This window comes from Crocuta crocuta, unplaced genomic scaffold, assembly GCF_008692635.1.
Source record: "Crocuta crocuta isolate KB4526 unplaced genomic scaffold, BGI_CrCroc_1.0 scaffold408, whole genome shotgun sequence".
Taxonomy (NCBI): Eukaryota; Metazoa; Chordata; class Mammalia; order Carnivora; family Hyaenidae; genus Crocuta; species Crocuta crocuta.
Window position 1 is genome coordinate 4,371,081 of NW_027527444.1, and position 18,522 is coordinate 4,389,602.

The 18,522-nt window shown below is 40.5% G+C and overlaps 1 protein-coding gene across 2 annotated transcripts in view; it reads right to left on the reverse strand.

Moving 5' to 3' along the window:
* The window catches only part of LMBR1 (limb development membrane protein 1), a 108,851-nt gene that overhangs the window by 87,563 nt on the left and 2,766 nt on the right, over positions 1–18,522 (reverse strand). The window lies entirely within an intron of this gene.

Sequence of the window (18,522 nt, forward strand, 5' to 3'; positions counted from 1 at the left end):
CTAACAGACATTTTACATGCATAATATCATTGAAGTCTAATTACTAAAATAGTAATTAGCATCCGCCAAGCCCTTCTGTGTCAAGCACTATTCTAAGTGGCTTACTGATATCATACAAACTCACGTACCCCTCACAGCGGCCCCCACCAAGCCAGAGGCAGAGGCTGGCCAGTTACCTTGCCAAGGTTGCAGAGTCGGCCCCTGGCAGAGCTAATTCCTGTGATTTTTAAAAGCCATGATACCACAGAAGTTTTAGTAAGCAATTCTAAGTGGGAAAGAAAATGTAACAGAGATAGGCAAGCTCCTATCACTATTTTCTGTTCTGGCACATTCTGCACTTTTTTTTTTTTCAGTTTATTTATCTATTTTGTTTTTTTTTTTAATATTTTTATTTATTTCTAGGAGACNATCTATTTTGAGAGAGAGAGAAGGGAAAGGGTAGAGAGAGGGGTAGAGAGAGGATCCCAACTCGGGGGCTCAATCTCATAACCCTGAGATCCTGACCTGAGCTGAAAGCAAGAGTCGTACGCTTAACCAACTGAGCCCCCACGCGCCCCACGTTCTGTACTCTTCTATAGTCACAATAAAAAGCTACTGAGATGACAATGAAAATAGATTTAGAAAAAGAAGACTTTAAGTCTGCCTTTGGGATTATATTTGGCCAAACATCTTACACCTTTATACATCTTTTACAGGCAAAACACTCATATTTAAAAGTGACTTTCAGGAGCACCTGGCTAGCTCAGTCCGTACAGCATGTGGCTCTTGATCTCGAGGTCGTGAGTTTGAGTCCCACATTTGGTATAGAGATGGCTTAAATAAACTTTAAAACAAAATTTAATAAAATGGATTTTCAAAATGGTGCCTATTTATAAAATCAAGAGTTAAAGATAAAATTGTCCTAAGTATAAACTCACTCTATTACTTGAAATTATAATTCAGTGCTTTTGAAAAGGGGCAACTGGTGTTCTTTCAGCGCCCTCATTTGGAAGGCACTGTCCCAAGCACTGGTGACACAGTAATGAACAAAACACAAACCTCTGTTTTCACCAAAATATGGTGTGGGCACGGGCGACTGGGGGGCTCCGGTCGGTGAAGCATCGACTCTCGATTTCAGCTCAGGTCACGATCTCACGGTTCATGAGATCAGCTCTGTGCTGGCATCGCAGAGCCTGCCTGGGATTCTGTCTCTCTTCTCTCTCTCTCTGACCCTCCGCCGCTTGTGCTCCCACACACGCGCTCTCTCTCTCCATTTAGATAAACCCTAAAAATATATATATATGGTGCAGGCAGTCTTTTAGTTTCAGCCACTCTAACAGGTGCACAGCAGTGTCTCCTGACTGCTTTGATTTGCATTTCCCAGGACACCTGGGGGGCTCAGCTGGCTAAGCATCCAGCTCAGGTCATGATTTCATGGTTTGTGAGTTCAAGCCCCAAGTCAGCCTGTGAACTGACAGATCCTCTCTCTGCCCTTCCCCAGTTCATTGCTCTCCCGCTCCCCCTCTCTCTCACACTAAATAAACTTAAAAAAAACCCAAAACTTAATTTGCATTTCCCTAATCAATACGTAATGACATAAACATCTTTATGAACTTACCTGTCACCCATTCATATCTTCTTTGGTGAAAGTGTCTCTAAGTCTGTTGCCTACCCTTTCATTAGGTTGTGTGCTTACTTACTATCGAGTTTGGCAAGCTCTTTATATCTCTGAATACAAGTCGTCTGTCAGGCATATAATTTGCCAATATTTTAACCCTGTCTGTAGATTGTCTTTTTGCCCTTTTAAAAACAAGTATCTTTTGGGGTGCCTGGGTGGCTTAGTCGGTTAAGCGTCTGACTTTCGCTTAGGTCATGATCTCTCGGTTCGTGGGTTCGAGCCCCGCGTCGGGCTCTGTGCTGACTGCCAGCTCAGAGCCTGGAGCCTATTGCAGAGTCTGTGTCTCCCTCTCTCTCTGACCCTCCCCTGCTCACGCTGTCTCTCTCTCTCTCCTAGAAATAAATAAAACATTTAAAAAAAAAAAAAGTATCTTTCAAAGAACAAAATTTCTCAATTTTGACAAAGTCCAATTTATCAACTTTTTCTTTTACAGATCATGCTTTAGACATCTCACCCTAGAAATTATAGTCTAGCCGTGTATCACAAAGACTTTCTCCTATGCTTCCTTCTACAAGGGTTAGTTTTAAGATTTACATTTAGACCTATGATCCCTTTGAATGTCTTTTTGTATATGGTGCCAAGTATGGACTAAAGTTCATTTTTTGCCTATGATTATACAATTGTTCCAACACCATTTGTAGAAAAGATTACCCTTTTTCTACCAAATCGCCTTTGCACCTTCGTTGAAAGTAAATTTACAATATATGTATAGATATATTCCTGGATCCTCTATTTCATCAAGTCAATCTATTTTTCTTTATGGTGATACCACACCATCTTGATTAATATGGCCTTAAAATAGTCTTGGAGTTGGGTAGTAAGTCTTCCAATTTTGATCTCTTTCAAAGTTGTTTTGGCTATTCTAAGTCCTTTGAATTCCCATATGAATTTCGGATCAGCTTTTCAATTTCTACCCAAAACAGGAAGAGGGTAGGGGCTGCTAGGATTTTGAATGAGATTGCATTGAATGTACAGACCAATATGGGGAGAACTGACATCTTAACATTGTCTTCTAGTCAATGAACATGATATATCTCTCCATTTGTTGTGGTATTCTTTCATTTTTATCATCAGCGTTTTATAAGGTATAGTAATAGATCTCACACATCCCTACACATACATTATTTCTGATGCGACTGTATACAAGTGGTACTGGTTTTTCTTAATCAATTTCCAATTATTCGTGGCTCATATGTATACAGAAATGCAGTTAAATTTTGTATATTTATCATGTATCCTGCAAATTCATTTATTGGTTCTAATAGCTTTTTAATAATAGATCCCATCACAATTTCTATATAGACATCTTATCTGCTAATACAGTTTCACTTTTTCCTCCCAACATCAATGTCCTTTATTTTCTAAAAGACACCAGAGCAATACTGAATAGAAGTGGTGAGAGGGGATATCTTTGCCTTGTTTCTCTTCTCAGGGAAAAGCATTCAGTCTACTATTAGGCATGATGTTATCTGTAGGGTTTTTACAGATGCTCTTTATTAGGATAAAGAAATTAATTCCCTTTCATGCCTACTTTGCTGAGAGACTTTATCAAAAATGGATGCTGAATTCTGCTTTTCTGCATGACTTTTCTTTTTTAGTATTTGAATATAGCAAATTACATTCATTGATTTTTCAAATCATGATGTATTACCCTTTTCATATACTGTCATATTTGATTTACTAAATTTTATTTAGAATTTTTGCATTTATGTTCATGAGGGATACTGGTCTGTAGTTTTCTTTTCATGTAATGTCTGTCGGGTTTTGAAATCAGGGTAATGCTGGGCACAATGAATTAGTAAGTATTCCTTCAGTTTCAATTTTCTGGAAGAGTCTATGTAGAACTGGTATTGCTTCTTCCTCAAATATTTGATAGAACTGACAGTTAAGTCTTCTTGGCCTAGAATTTTATTTGTAAGAGTGTTTGTAACATTTCTACAATGTCTGAGAGACTTTAGTAATTTCTGCCTTTCAAATTTTTCCATTCCTAATACTGGTAATTGATGTCCTCTTCTTCTTTTTCTTTTTTTTTTTTGCTGATCAACCTGGCTGCAGCTTTATCAGTTTTATTGATCTTCTCACTTTCTCTACATTTTCTCTGTTTCTATTTCACTGATTTCTACTCTTATCTTTTTTTTTTTTATTTCCAATCTTCTTAATTTGGGATTCATTTCCTCTCTCTTCCTGGTTTCTTTTTTTTTTTTAATGTTTTATTTATTTCTGAGAGAGAGAGATAGCGTGAGCAGGGGAAGGTCAGAGAGAGAGGGAGACACAGAATCTGAAGCAGGCTCCAAGCTCTGAGCTACTTGTCAGCACAGAGCCCAATGCAGGGCTCAAACCCACGAACCGTGAGATCATGACCTGAGCCGAAGTCGGATGCTTAATGGACTGAGCCACCCAGGTGCCCCTCTTCCTGGTTTCTTAAGGTGGAAGTTGTGGGCACTGATTTGAGACCTTTTTCTTTCCTGTTTCAGGCATTTTAGAACTATAAATTTTCAAATGTTTTATTTTTGTTTCAAAATAAAATGTTTAGTTCAAAGTACTTTCCCATTTCCCTTTTGAGTTCTTCTTTGACCTACTAGTTACTTAGTTATCAAATAACTGAGGGACTGTCTAACTATGTTACTGGCATCCCATTTAATTTCACAGTCATTAGAGAACATATTTTGTAGGCCTTGTAAAAGTACTGAGACTTATTTTATGGCACAGAATATGGCCTCTCCTGATAAATATGCCGAGGGTACTTGAAAATAATGTATATTCTACTATTGTTGAGCAAAGAGATCTATAAATGCAAATTAGACCAAATTAGATAAGAGTGTTATTCAAACCTTCCATCTTATTTTTTCCTAATTTGTTCTATCAATTATTAAAAAGAGGGTATCGGTAAGTTGGAATAAAACTATGATTTTAACTATTAATCCTTTCATATCTGTAAGTTTTTCCTTCATGCATTTAATAGCTACTTATTAGGTAAATAAATGTTTATTATGTTTTGATAAATTAACTCCTTCATCCTTATGAAATGATCTTATTTACAGCTGGCAAAATGTATACCTTTTTCTAATAATAAAATACCTATTTTACCTTTCTTTTTATTATAATTAGGATGGTATACCTTTTTTCTCTTATTGCTCTAAACCTATTCGTGTCTTTACATTTAAAATCGGTTTTCCGTAGGCAGAATATACTTGAGTCTTTCCTTTTTATTCAGTCTGACAATCTCTGCCTTTTTTTTAGATTTGTTTATTTATTTATTTTTAAGTAATCTCTACACCCAACATGGGGCTCCAACCCCAAAATCAAGAGTCACATGCCCTTCCAACTGAGCCAACCAGGCACCCCCAGTCTTTGCCCTTTAATTGGAATGTTTAAACCATTAATGTTTGCTGATATGGTCAGGTTTAAGTCTATCAGTTTGCTCTTAGTTTTCTATTTGTCCCTTTATCTTCCCTTTTTCTTCTTTTCCTGTGCTCCTTTGGATTATTTTTTTATTATTCCATTTTTTCTTACAGCTGCTTACTGACTACATCTTTTTGTTGAGCTATTTTAGGGTTATTTGCAAGTTTATCACATACACCTTAACTCATCACAATCTGCTTTCGAGTTATTTGCAGCATAATAACCTTAAAAACAGTGTATTTCATTTCTTTCCTTCTGCCTGTGCGCTATCGTGGTCCTGCATTTTGCCTGTGCAGTTATAAAATCACAATATGTTACTACTTTTTAAACAGCCAATTATCTTTTGTAAAGACTTACATAATAAAAAGGGTCATCTGGGGTGCTCAGGCACTTGAGCATCCAACTTTAGCTCAGGTCACGATCTCGCGATTCGTAAGGTCAAGCTCCGCATCAGGCTCGCTGCTGTCAGCCTGTCAGCACACAGCCTGCTTCAGATTCTCTGTCCCTCACCCACTTACGCTCTCTCTCAAAAAATAAATAAAACATTATGAGAAAGACTTCTATAATAAAGAAACACTTGTACATTTCACCACACAGCTGCCACTTCTAAAGTGCTCTTCGTGCGGCTTTGTGGGTCGAGATGTCTATCTCCTACTGACTTGCGTCTGCCTCCAGGACTTCCCTGATGCTTTGTAGGGCAGGCCTGCCGGGGAATTCTTACCTTTTGTGTATCTGACACTGTCTTTACTTTGCCCTTGTTTTGGAAAATTATTTTCACTAGATTTAGAACTAAGGTAGCAGGTTTTTTCCAGTGAAGATGCTGCTCCCCTGTCATCTGACTCGCGTTATTTCCCACAATGGATACGCTGATTCTCATCATTGCTTCTCTGAACTTTCTAAGTCTTCTTCTCTGAATGCTTGTAAGATTTTCTCTTTATCACAGGTTTTGACCAATTTGAAGCCTCTTGGTACAGTTTTCTTCATCTTTCTTGTGGACAGGGCTACTTGAGCTTCTTAGATCAAGGTTTACAGTTTTCATCTAATCTTGAAATTTTTCAGTCATTAATTTTTCAAATATTCTTTCTTAATCCTTCCTCATTTAAGAACATCAGTTATATCACTGATACCCTGGCCAGTTTTTCAGTCATTTTTCTCTTTCTTTTGTAAACAATTTTCTATTGCTATATCTTCGTGTTCACTAACCTTTCTTTTACAATGTTAAATCTGTTTTTATCCCATCCAGTATACTTTCATGTCACACATTACAGGCTTCATTTATAAACATTTGATTTGATTATTTCCGTATCTTCCCCGTCTCAGTATGTCCCAGCTCTTGTCTAGCCTCTGGAACGTATGAGATGGGGTTGTAAGAAATGCACTAACGTTCTTATCTACCAATTGTGAATCTCTATCAATTGAGAATCAGTTCTGATTTATTTTTCTCATCCTTGTGGATTGTATTTTCCTGCTTTGTACTAGCTGCAGACTCAAGGTAGGCAGGGCAAACCCCCAAAGATGTCCACATCTTAATCCCTGAAATCTCTGAATATGTTATATAACATGGTTTATTAGTTTTCTAGGGCTGCTCTAACCAAGTACCACAAACTGGATGGCTTCTGACAACAGAAATTTATTATCTCACAGTTCTAGAGGCTACAAGTCCAAAATCAAGGTATCAGTAGGGCCATATCTCTTCTGAAGGCTCTTGGGAAGGATCCTTCCCTCTGTCTTCTGGTAGCTGCACTATATGCAGTTACAGTGGGCTTATATACAGATGCATCACTCCAATCACTGCCGGTGGCTTCACATGGCCTTCTTCAGATGTGTCTGTGTCTCTGTTTTATCTTCGATTCGGGCTCACCCTAAGCCAGTGCGACAGACCTTATCTTCACTAGTGACGTCTGCAAAGACTTTATTTCCAAATAAGGCCACATTCTGCGATCGTAAGTGGACATGGATGGGGGAAGAGAGCCGGGCACAGAAGAGGGCCACTATTTAATCCAGCATGCATGCCGAAAAGACAGCAGATGTAATCACTAAGGTTATGGCCTTTAATATAGGGAGATAAAGAGAGAATCTTAGATTGGCCAGGCGGATGCAACCTACCCACAGGACCCTTTAAAAGCAGAGAACTTTCTTGAGCTGAAGTCAGAGAGAAACAGCAGAAGGGCAAATCAGGGAGGAACCAACCCACCCTTGCCGGGGGTGAGTCACATGGAAACAAAACGGTGGGCCGCCTCCAGGGCAAAGGCCTCATCCGGCAAGGAGGCGCCTCAGCCCACAAGGCAGCGAGCCTGGAAGCGGGCTCTTCCCCAGAGCCTCCAAAAGGAATGTGACCTTGCGAAACCTTCACTTCACACCCCCCACCCCAAAAAGAACAGCAGCTTAATAAGATCTTACTAAGAGAAATGCTGAAGCTGAGAACATGATGATGGCCCATTAATTCTATCCATCTGTCAAAGAAGAGGNCACCCCACCAGCTCCCTGGAGCAGCCACAGGACTCATCTGTCCTAAGTTACTATTCTTCACCGTCTATGTTCTCGCGGTCACCTGGTCGGTGCAGGTGAGAGCGCATATACAGTCTCCTACTCCATCTTGGCCAAACTACATTTAGCTTTTAAAGTGTTTTCTCTACCAACACCTGAATACTGATTTTCTTAATTTTTCTTACTGCATACCTGAGGCTTAGTTTTTGATAAAATGCAGGGAAAGTTCTGGGCATAAAATATCACAGCAGAGCACTTGTTCTTTACTGTCTTCGTGAATTGGTTAATCTTTAAAAAATTACTTTAATCTGAGGATACCCTCTGTGTCCAGTTGATTTCCCTGATTCTAACTGATGTTCCTATGCCTTCTGAAAACTGTTTCAACACACAACTCAACAACAGAATGAAGCCTAAATCTCAATTCCCTTGTCTTGGTTTTCTCTTACAAAATGGAAGTGCTCGCTACTGTGAAACATCCATTCTCTTTACTCTCTTGCCGTAAACCCCTAAACCTTAACTGTTCCCGTATACACTCTACAATGAGCCTCGAAGACCCTTCACAGAACCATCAGGCTTATTCTCTTACCTCCTTTTTTTACACCATTTCCACTATATTCTTTGATACATTTAGAAAGTGTACTCTAATCAAATGATGGTGTTCTAAAAACATATCAAACATAAGAATGAAACAATTGCAAAGCTTCACTGTGTTAAGCTCCTATCATGCTATTCAATACCTGCTACTTTCATTCGGGGGGGGGGGGGGGCGGGGGAGGAGNCATCACCTGGAAAAAAATGTTTTATATCTTCTCAAAGAATCGCTTTAAATAAAAAGGACATCTCTTCCTGTTTGTAATGGTCTAAATAAAGACCTCTTTATTTTAACAAAATACTTAAGCAGGATAGACACAACATTTTTAAGATTCTGAAATTAAAGTTTGTTCAAAATAAGCAAAAGTTTAGGGGCACCTGGGTGGCTCAGTCAGTTGGGCGTCCGACTTCGGCTCAGGTCATGATCTCACAGTTCATGAGTTCGAGCCCCACGTCGGGCTCTGTGCTGACAGCTCGGAGCCTGCAGCCTGCTTCTGATTCTGTGTCTCCCTCTCTCTCTGCCCCTCCCCTGCTCACTCTCTGTCTCTCTCTCTCTCAAAAATAATAAACATTAAAAACATTTTTTTAAATAAAATAAGCAAAAGTTTACTTTTATTTTAATGCACCAAGAAAACAAAAAAAAAAAACCAATTGTGGAGCAGAAAAGAACTTTGAGATCCCCTTGTTCAATCCACTCGGAAATCAAACTCTTTTTTAAAAGAGGTTAAATAAATGCCACACAAACTCCATAACTTACAAATGACAGGGGATTAGATCCAAGATCTCTTGCTCTTTCTGAATTACCATGTGGTATCTCACATTTAACATTCTGGATGAAAAAGGCACAATATTTGAATTTTGTTAATATTATCTGCTGAAAAGAGCAACCAGTTTGATAAGATTTTACTAAAGGAAATGTTTAAACTGGGACTATGACAGCCTACTAATTCCATCCAATTGTGTAAAGCAAAACGTAATTGAGCTTCTGATCAGTTTGTAAGACATTAAAACAGAATTAAACACTTCTGCATGTGTTTATATGTGTGCACATGGACATTGAAGCCTTTTTAAAAAATATTTATTTTTGAGAGAGAGCAAGGGAGAACGTGATGGGGAAGGCACACTCTGCGTGGGGCCCAATGCAAGACTTGATCCCATGACCGTGAGGTCACAACTTGAGCCGAAATCAAGAGTTGGACGCTTAGCTGACTGAAGCACCCAGGTGCCCCCACACCCAAGCTTACTTATTTATTTACCCACCTACCTTTTTTTTTTTTTTTTGAGAGAAAGAGAGAGTGCACATATATGTGAGCAAAGGGAAGGAGACAGAGAGAAGACAGAGAGAGAAAGAATGAGTCTCAAGCAGACTCCACGCTCAGCACAGAGCCCGCCACAGGGCTCAATCCCATTCCATGACCCTGGGATCATGACCTGAGCTGATATCAAGGGTCTGACGCTCAGCCGACTAAGCCATCCAGACACCCCCACCCAAGCCTTCTTAAAACACCAAATACAGAAAGGTTTTAACAACCCAACTTCAGCACAACCCTGAATGTAGTATGTGTACTTTGTGTACTATAATGTCCTCTAACATAACAAGGCATTCATACTATTCATGATTTAAAAGACCTTTGGGGTCCCTGATGGCGCAGTCGGTGGCTCATGTGACTTGGGCTCAGGTCATGATCTCGCAGTTCGTGAGTTACAGCACCATGTCGGTCTCTGTGCTGACAGTGCACAGCCCGGAGCCTGCTTCAGAGTCTGTGTCTCCCTCTCTCTCTGCCCCTCCCCCACTAACGCTCTCTCACTCTCTCAAAAATAAACATTAAAAAAAAATTTTTAAGACCTTCCCAGTCCTGATGGCAGATGTCTGAGTGGCACTTTATATCTAAGTTTGCATCTATCCACTATATATGACCTGGAAAAGGAACTTCTAGCTTCCTCGTGTATAAAATAGGCCGCAACTGAGCTCACAGGGCTCTCATAAAGAACAGAAGAGAAATAACACACCAAATACTACACAAATGCTAGTGTCTCCCCCCTTGCCCTGTCTCAACATAACGCGAATGCTCCAAGCACTGACAGATTCTAACGCACAGCAGCAATGTGACCAGATAGAGATGAGACAGTGAGTGAGTTACAGCCCATTAGCTGTCACCCCTTTCCCAAAGAGTTATTCTCATTAATTACACCCTGGAAAGCTTACAAAACGAAAACCTGTATACACAGGACATTAAAAATATATGAAAACAATGCCCAAAAAGTAGATATAAAAAATAAACTGCGAAGAAATACACCAAATTATTAACAATGCGAATGCAGTAAAATCAGAGATGATTTTTCTTCCTACTTTCCTACATCCTCTATGTTTTCCATAAGGAGCCCATAAAGACCCTTAAAAAGAATGAAACCAATTTAAACCTCTTTGTGAAACTCAAACTTCTCCAAATCCGTTAGGTAACCTTCCAACAAAGTGCCTGAGGGCAGAGGCGATCATCTGAACTGAGATGCCGTATGAGCTGGGCTCATCGGCCCCGTATTTACTCTATTTTCTAGCTTCAGTGGCCGCACAGGTCAAACCCCAGCCTCAGTCAAATCACGAATTACCACCTGGCAGGGAGCTCAATGCTCTCACTCAGATTGCTGCAACCATGAATGTGAACCCTTGAATGCTTAGAATCCACTATACCTTTACAATGGGGCGAAAATTTTTACTTAGTTTTTGTCTTGTGAAACAATCAACTACACTCAGCACAGGGGACTCTCTTGCCGTCAGTGAGTTATAAACACACAAACGTCCAGGATTCATCCTTCTGATCACGTATGCCCCTTTCATGCAGGGACAACACAAACTCAAATGTTTCTCTGAAAATCAAAAGTTAAGAAATAAAACTCTGCCCTGGGCAAAAGCTCACAAATCAGAAGACGTATCTGCTCTAACCCACACCCTTAAAATGAAGACAGCTGGGGCACCTGGGTGGCTCACTAGGTTAAGTGTCTGACTTCAGCTCGGGTTATGACCTCACTGTTCTCCCTCTCTCTGTCTCCCTGTCTCTCTCTCTCTCAAAAACAAATAAATATTTTTTTAAAAATCTTAAATGAAGATAGTTACAAAAAGCTAAATAAATAAATCGGTATCAACAGATATCATCAAGCAGCAATGTCTGCAGCGCAAGAGAAGAAAATAACGAGTGTGATCACAGAGATTCTGAACACCGACTCTTCCAGTTGGACATGAAATTAAATGCCTACTTTCAGTACTGAGCTTTATATATATGTAAGATATGTGTGTGTAAATCTGTGTCACATACATCATATGATATACACGCTACATGCCATATATGTGTGTACATATAACACAGATATGTGTATAATCTAAAAATCTTCCCCCAACTGCTCTTTTTCCAGGAGCCTCAATATTATTACTAATGATTTCGACAAACACAATTATAGAAACGGATATAATGCGATACAGAACCACCACTGTTATTTATTTTTGCAAGAAATATTCACTGAACACAAAGAATTTGAAAGTTGACAGTCTTAACAGGATAATCATCTACATAAATAACCATCTTTCATTAAAAGTCTAAATAATTAAATGCAAAAACCTGGGGCACCTGGGTGGCTCAGTCAGTTAAGCATCTGATTTCAGCTCAGGTCATGATCTCACAGTTCGTGGGTTCGAGCCTGGTGTCGGGCTCTCTGCTGACAGCTCAGAGCCTGGAGCCTGCTTTAGATTCTGTGTCTCCCTCTCTCTCTGACCCTCTCCTGCCCACACTGCCTCTCTCTCTCTCAGAAATAAAGAAAACATTTTAAAAACAAAAAGAAAAAAAATGCAAAAACTTAAGTTTATTAACCAGAGTAAAGAAATAAAGAAAACATTTTAAAAAAAAAAAGAAAAAAAATGCAAAAACTTAAGTTTATTAACCAGAGTAAATAAATGTGAAAGTTTCAGACTTAGCTTATACTAATTTAATTATCAAATCTATAACATAATAAAGTTACTATGAGAAAAACAGCTAATATGTAGAAAAATAATATATCTAACATACATTCCTACGTAGTAATTATATTCTTGGCAACTTTGTAAGGCTTATTAAGTTTCCAGCATTTTGCAAACATATATCAGACATACATACACTAATATCCCTTAAGAATATTTCTTTGATTCTGAGTTTAAATTAAGGTTCATATATACTGTATAATTTATTATATATTATTACATATGCTTTTATAAAATAAAAAAAAAAAGTAGTCAAAATTCCCTGCTTCAAAAACCTGAAATTATATGCTTCAATATAGCAGTGCAGTACAATCCTAAAAATTCAAAACCCTTGTGGTTCTTCTAAATCAGTATCAGTGAGAGTGTTTTTGAAAGATGTCCTATGCCTATTCCCCAAAGAGGTATCTGAACTTAAACAAAGATTATTTAATAATCCTAGAATAGTTTTTTGTATTTTGTGGGTTTGGGTTTTTATTTCTGTTTTTGTTTTTAGAATACTTAGTTTAAAACCAAACCAAACCAAACTGAATTACCAGATCACCACAGGATGAATTAACTTCTAGCTCCATCTGCTGGACTCACAAAATATTCCAAAATCCAACATAATACTATGAAGCAAATGATCTATCACTTTTCATCACAGAGACCAAAAACTTCATGAATTTAAAACAGAAAATTAATCAGAGTTCAGCCATATTAAATAATTTTCAAAATGACAAATCTAAGTGAAAATCAGTATTTCAGTGGAACTGAGGATCCAAGCCAATTGTCAAAAAGTTACATAACATAAAAAGTCTACCAAGAAAAGCAAAAACCTTAGAGAAAGACTACAAGTTTGCTTTTGAATAGTAAGTACTGTGTGAAGTTCAGAATTAGAACAGCTTCTATTAGAAGAAAAACAAAAAATAAACAACTTTAGCAATGAGTTGTGAAACTTGTTATCTTAAGTTTTCTCTTGTAACAAAAAAGCAATACATGCCCATGACATAAATACTACACAAAGCAAGCACTGAAACCATTTTCATAGCCCATGATGAACCCTACCACCCAGAGAAAAACACTTCTCCAGCATCTTTCTCTACCCACAAAAGCTCTTCTACATCAGAATCCATGAATAGCAACAAACGCACTCTACTGTTCAGACCTACTGAAATTTAATTTAGCAAATCTCTCACTTTGAACACTTAGATTCCTTTTTTTTTTTTAATGTTTGCTTTTGTTTACTTTTATTAAAAAGCAAGCCCATGCGTTCATGCAACTGGGGGAGGGAGAGAGGGAATCCCAAGCAGGCTCTGCGCTGATGGTTTACAGACCACATGGGGCTCAGTCTCACCAACCAGGAGATCATGATCTGAGCCAAATCGAGTCACATGCTTAACTGATGGAGCCACGCAGGCACCCCTGTTTTTTAGTATTATAAACATCTCTATTAATATCCAGTAACTAAACTGATGCATATTATGATAAATGACCATTAAGACTAATTAACTGGAAACTATTAGTAACATTTAACTAATAATGGTATATTAAACTTTATTAAGGACTTTTTGAGTTAATATCTATACATAAGTAGATGTAATACTTATCTTTTTAAAGCTTAATTGCTTATAATATGAAAGTCTGATTTTTTTAACCTTCTATGCAACTTGAAAATACATAAATTAAGATGGATTTTGTATTGTTCTTCATGATGTCCACAACAGCGTATTGCCTATTCCTGTTGAAAAATAAAAACAAAACACACATACCTTGCAAAGACTAGTCAATTTCATTGTGGTTATCATTTAACAGACTGTCAACTGGGCGATCCTGTTATAAACATGTGTCTCTGTCTCCTCAGTATGGTGAGTATGGGCAGCTTAGCAAATACCAGCCCCCACTGGGGAAGCACCTCAAACCCCAAGGCTCATTTCCTGACTTTATTTAAGGCTACAACTTAATTCCATCATTCTCCTACCTTCCAAAGATTGAGTCCTGTTTCGTTTTTAATTTTAAACTCACGTTACATAAAATTACCACTTTAAAGTGAAGAATTCAATGCATTTAGTGTGTTCACGACACTGTGCTGCCACCACCCCCACCTCATTCCAGAACACGTCCACTGGCCCAAAAGGAAAACCCAGGAAGCCTTCGTACCGCCCTACAATAACCACAGCTGCCTGCGCATCGTGACCACACTAAGTGAGCCACGCGACACACCTCACAGCATCCGGGTGACAAGTGACAGAGATCATGGGTGAAAACTGTCAGTGACCAGAGGATTGCCATCCTGCCTATTTCCAGCTCCGCTATCATTTTTGCAGATCATATATTTCAAGCTACTTTAATCATCTTCTCATTATAGGCAGCGATACGTCTTGCCACATGATAGAGATTTAGAACTAAGGTTAATATTTTATTTATGTCTGTTACTAAACTGGGGCCAGAAGAGTGAAGCGGCATTCCAAGGAATGTTATATGTTAACATGTAACATCTCAAATCCATGTGCTCACAATCCAGACAGTGTATTTAATTCAAACTAAATATAGTTACACATACTAAAGCATTATCAAAACATATTAGCCTCTAATCCATGTGATTTACACATTAAAGGCAAAAATGATCAAAACCACCCATACTGCCAATTTTATAGGATAAGCCACTAAATTTCTTTTCAAATTAAGTTCTTTTTTACCAAGGTATTCCTAATGAAACAATAAATAACTTTTATTCACTCTGCAATGACTACTGAACATTTTCAGTATGAAAGCCCTGGACCAGGCGGTCCAAATTCACAAAAGGCTTAACAAAAAGAAAGGCCAGTAACAAGGAAATCTCATAAGTGTTCCACGCTGGTAAACGCCTTACATACAGGCCACTATGGGCGGCAGAACTGCCCCGGTGTCGAGGAGATCGTCAGACTTCTCAAGGACTGCCAACCACTGACCCCAAATGTCACTGTCAGAGCGTACTGTCAGAGGAGGGCTTCTGGGTCAGCTGGCCAACAGGCGGCTAGCTGGGGTCTCACGTGCCTCACGGGGGCCTCCAAACCTGGTCGACAGTCACATCCCCGGTTCCGGAATGCATAAGGACCGATACCCCTAACAGCTAATGGAATCCCTACACTGGCTCCCTGACCTGTGTAGTACGGGCTGTCTGTTATGGGGGGAAGACCAAGCAGAAGCCCCCAGAACTGCCTCTAACAAGGAAAATCCCTGAAGGAAATGCAGAGATTACTGTCACCATTAGGGATTTGTCCCCAAGGCAGACGGGCCCCAGGACAAGGACAGCGGACTACCGTAAGCTTACCCAGGCGACGCTCCCGCCGCAGCCGCTGCCCCAGCTGTGGTTTCGCGGCCCGAGTGAATCGGCACGTACCCTCGTACCTGGGACGTGACTCCTGGCGTGACAAACACCTTTGTCCCCATCTGCGTCCACACGGCCCCCGAAGTGGCTTACCTTCAGCTGCAAGGCCAGCAGAGCCTAGACTGTCTTACCGCAGGGCTGCACCACCTCTCCAGCCCCACGTCACAATCTACTCCGCACGGATCTTGATCGCCTTTCCCTTCCACCAAATGTCCCACTGGTCCATTCTAGTGATGACAATCTGCTGACTGGATCCAGGGAGCAAGAGTAGCAACGGCTCTCTTAGACTTACTGGTGAGACATGTTCATGTCAGAGGGTGGAAGATAAATCAGAGAATAACTCAGGGCCCTTCTATGTCAGTGAAATTTCTAGGGGCCCAGTGCGTGAGGTCATTTGGCGGTATCTGTCCTCAGGTGAAGACTTAGCTGCTGACCCTGGATCCTCCTCCAACCAGAAGGGGCCCAAGGCTCACAGGCTTCCTTGGACTTTGAAGGTAACACAGCCCTCATTTCGGTGTGTTACTCCCGCCCTTTTACCAAGCGACGCCCAGAGCTGCCAGCTGACAGTGGGGTCCGGAATCAAAGAAGGTTCCGCAACAAGTACAGGCCGCTGTGCCAGCTCCACTACTTAGGCCACTTGATCTGCAAATGCAATGGCTCCTGAAGCATCCATCGCAGGCCCGTAGGCCTCTGGGGTCCAGCCCCGCCAGCCAGCACACACAACAGACCTTGGCCCGTTACCGGCCCCAGGCAGAGACTGAACACTTGATCATGGGCCTCCACGCCAGCCATGTGACCTGACTGTCCGTCGTGAACAAGGCGCTACCTGAGCCAGCATCGGACCCGCAGCAGCAGCACTGCATCAGCAACAGGAAATGGCATATACATGAGGCTGATGTGCCCTGCCTCTATATCCAATATGGTGGTTGGCTCCCAGGTCCAGGAATCAACGGGGAGACAAGGGGTGGGGTACTCACTATTATCCCTAGTGCCCGCTAGGGAAACTTTTGCCTCCCATTCCTATAACCTTAGGCACCGGTGCTGCTAGCCTAGGGGTCCGAGCTCTGAACGGAGGGATGTTTCTGCCAGGAGACACAACACTGGCTCTGCTGAACTGGAGTTCAGCCTGCGGCCCAGCACTTGGGTCCTCATGCCGAGTCAACCCGCAAGGAAGGGCGCTCCTGCGCTGGCTGGGCTAACTGGTCCTGACCACCAAGGGGAGGCTGGACACTCCACAGCGGAGGCAAGATGAGCGGCTAGAACCCAGCAAGTGCCTGAGGGCATCTCGGGATTACTATAATTTGCCCCCATTAATGCCTTTTTAGAAGCCAAGAAGCAAGCATGTCTAAGGTTGACAAATATTCTAGCCCAGGACGATCTACCAGACTCATAATAAGCACTCCGTGAATGTCATCAACAAGGTTAGAGAAAGCTATGAATTTAGAAGAGAAAGACGCATTTAAAGATTTATGAAATTCACTATGTTCCGCAAAGGATACAGACCTACCAAAGAATTAGCAGAAACAAAGCCAGAGGTCACAAAACCCTCAAGAAGAGTTCCAGGGCGGACATCCCAGGCCCCCCGTTCCTAAGAGGACATTCAGAAGCAGTGACATCACGTAGAAGGGGTCTCCTCAGTGCCCCAACTTTCAGCGGATGAGGTTTCACTGGAGTTTGAGCTTATTGTTTAGTATACACTTTATCTATTCATTCAACATATGGTTATTAGGCAACCCCTGTGTGGGAATCCTTGTTCTAAGCCCTGATTTATAAACAAAATAAAATACCCAAGCTTGCACACCTCACATTACAATGAGAACCAATATAAGTATATTTACTTCCAGGCTTAAGGCCTCCAAACACCTAGCCTGTCGCGTGTTAGCAGATCCCACTTCCAGTCCATAAGCACGATAAGAGAAATGACCCTTATTTAGAGTATATGAAGGTCATTAACTACAACATGAAGTTTCTATTTAGTAAAACTAGAAACAAGACCCACCTCACCTGTTGTACTGGTTAGCCCATCTTGAGGCCAGCTGTACTTCTTTCTGGTAAAAACACCTGGAGCCCAGCCTGCAAGACGTAGGCACCATATAGTCCCTACAGCTTCAAAGAAAGCCAGGGCCACGGGGACCATGCCAAACAGTCTTCCTCAAACATTTCAGACATGCATGCAAAAACCATTTTCTAAATTATATTCTATCCACCTATTTACTAATAACAAATAACATGTCATCTAAAACACTCACCAAAAATTCATAGCCATTGATTTCCAGGCTGACTCCTGCCTTTATAATAACAATCAGTAGATGACTTATTATTCTCTGTATCAATTCCAGTTTGCCTGTCTGAGTTTTTTCACTTGCTAAGCAATAAAAACAGAGTAACTTCTTTTTATTCAATTAACAATTACTCCTAACTTTACTGAATTCATTTGGTCTTCTGAGCATCATTTCTCCATTTGTTTCTACTTTCAGGGAAGACAAGAGACCACAAAGGCCAGATTCAAATATGTGATTAAACTAAAATTCTTCGTGTCAGAAAACAGCTTACGTAGTATTAAAGGATAAATGGGAGGAAATGTTTGCAATTAACCTCTCATAGACAACCAATTACTTAAAAAAAAAAACACTACAAGCAAGGTGCCTAGATGTCCCAGTCAGTTAAGTGTCTGACTCATGATTTTGGATCAGATCATGATCTAATGGTTTGTGGGTTCAAGCCCTGTGTCAGGCTCTATGCTAACAGCAAGGAACCTGCTTGGGATTCTCCCCATCTGCCTCTCCCCGGTTGGTGCTCACTCTTTCTCTCTCAAAATAAGTAAATTAAGGGGCTCCTGGGTGGCTCAGTCAGTTAAGTGTCCGACTTCAGCTCAGGTCACAATCTCACAGGTCACAGTTCGAGCCCCGCATCAGGCTCTGTGCTGACAGCTAGGAACCTGGAGCCTGCTTCGGATTCTGTGTCTCCCTCTCTCTCTAACTCCTCCATTGCTGTGCTCTCTCTCACTCTCAAAAATGAATAAACATTAAAAAA